General features: G+C 38.9%; 1 pseudogene; it reads left to right on the top strand.

The window, feature by feature from the left end:
• The first annotated feature begins 362 nt into the window (after nt 1-362).
• LOC129075553 (uncharacterized) lies at nt 363-456 on the top strand (annotated as a pseudogene).
• The last annotated feature ends 1500 nt before the right edge of the window (nt 457-1956 follow it).

The raw sequence follows: 1956 nt of genomic DNA, 5'->3' as shown, positions 1-1956 counted from the left end.
TGAGCAAGGATTGTTCCGTTCCCAGGCTATCTACATCATAAAGCTTTCTTCTGCAAAGGTTGCGGTCATCTTCAGCAGAAGCTTGCAGGTATCTACTCCCTTCTCAAGCCCACCTCCCCCCCAACCCCCACCCCCTTCTCGAGCTCAGGTTGTCGCCAGTTGCCAGCTTGCTCTGCCTTGAAGATACAAGCAGTTGAGCATGGCCTTGCCAAGCGCTTAACCTGGCTTTTGACGTCAGCCTTCACTGTCCCCCACTGAAAACCCTAAACATATCACCAAAAAAAAACACTATTAGAAACAATAAACAAATACAGTAAAGTGGCAGGATATAAAGTTAATGTACAAAAATCCATTGCATTTCCGTGCTTGCTTCGGCAGCACATATACTAAAATTGGAACGATACAGAGAAGATTAGCATGGATGACAGGCAAATTTGTGAAGTGTTCCATATTTTTCCACTCCAGGAAGAAAACAATCCAATTAAAAAATGGGCAAAGGACGTGAACAGACACTTCTCCAAGGAGGACATACACAGGGCCCAGAGACATATGAAAGGATGTTCATCATCATTAGCCATCAGAGAAATACAAATTAAAACCACAATGAGATATCACTTCACAGCGGTCAGAATGGCCATCATAACCAAATCAACAAACAACAGGTGCTGGCGAGGCTGTGGAGAAAAGGGAACCCTAGTGCACTGTTGCTGGGAATGCAGACTGGTGCAGCCACTGTGGAAAGCAGTGTGGAATTTCCTCAAAAAACTAAAAATGGAACTGCCTTTTGACCCAGCGATTCCACTGCTGGGATTACACCCTAAGAATCTTAAAACACCAATTCAAAAGAACGTATGCACCCCAATGTTCATAGCAGCACAATTTACAATAGGCAAGTGCTGGAAGCAACCTAAATGCCCATCAGTAGATGAGTGGATCAAGAAACTATGGTAGATTTACACAGTGGAATACTATGCAGCAGAAAGAAAGAAAGAGCTACTACCCTTCGCAACAGCATGGATGGAACTGAAGAGCATTATGCTAAGTGAAATAAGCCGGGAGGTGAAAGACAAATACCATATGATCTCACCTATAAGTGGCACCTAATCAACAAAATGAACAAGCAAGGAAAATATAACCAGCAACATTGAAAGAAAAAAGAAACTGACAGTAACGAGAGGGAAGGTGGGAGGGGGTAACGGGGAAAAGAAGGGGAAGGGTCAAATCAAGGAACATGTATAAAGGACCCAGGGACAAAGCCAAAGTGGGGAAGGATTGAGGGTGGGAGGTGAGGGTGGGTGGGGCAGGGGAAAGTGGTATCAGAAAAATGGAGACAAATATATTTCAACAATAAAAAATATTTTTAAAAAATAATCAAAACTACTAAAAAATAAATGAAAGTAATAAGAAAAAGTAAAAATAAATCCATTGCATTCCTATATAAAAACAATAAAATTTCAAAAAATAAAAATGAAGAAAACAATTTCATTTGCAATTGCCACAAAGCAAATAAAATGCCTAACAATAAACAATAAAAATGTGAAGGATTTATACAATAAAAACTACAAGACATTGTTCAACAAAGTAAAAAAATAAAAGACGCAAAGAGCCTTAGCTGGGTTTTTCAGTTGGTTAGTATCATCCCAATATGCCAAGGTTATGAATTTGATCTTTGATCAGGGCACATGAAAGAGGAAGCCAATGAATGCATGTATGGGTGAAGAAATGGATCAGTGTTTCTCTCTCCCTTCTCTCACTCTCTAAAGTTAACAAATGGAATTTTTAAAAATAAGAGAAAAAGAAATAGAAAGATATTTTGCATTCATGATTAGAAGAACCAACAGAGTTTAAATGTCCATATAACCTGAAGCAATATACAGATTTATTGCTATCCCCACTGAAATTGCAAAGGCATATTTTTAAAGAAATAGAACCAAAAAACCAAATATGTATGAAGTC

The sequence above is a fragment of the Pteronotus mesoamericanus genome, unplaced genomic scaffold (genome assembly GCF_021234165.1).
Source record: "Pteronotus mesoamericanus isolate MK-2021 breed Mesoamerican mustached bat unplaced genomic scaffold, CSHL_Meso_final contig_55, whole genome shotgun sequence".
Classification (NCBI taxonomy): domain Eukaryota; kingdom Metazoa; phylum Chordata; class Mammalia; order Chiroptera; family Mormoopidae; genus Pteronotus; species Pteronotus mesoamericanus.
The sequence above is the reverse complement of the archived record's forward strand: the minus strand, read 5'-3'. Positions and strand labels throughout refer to the sequence as shown.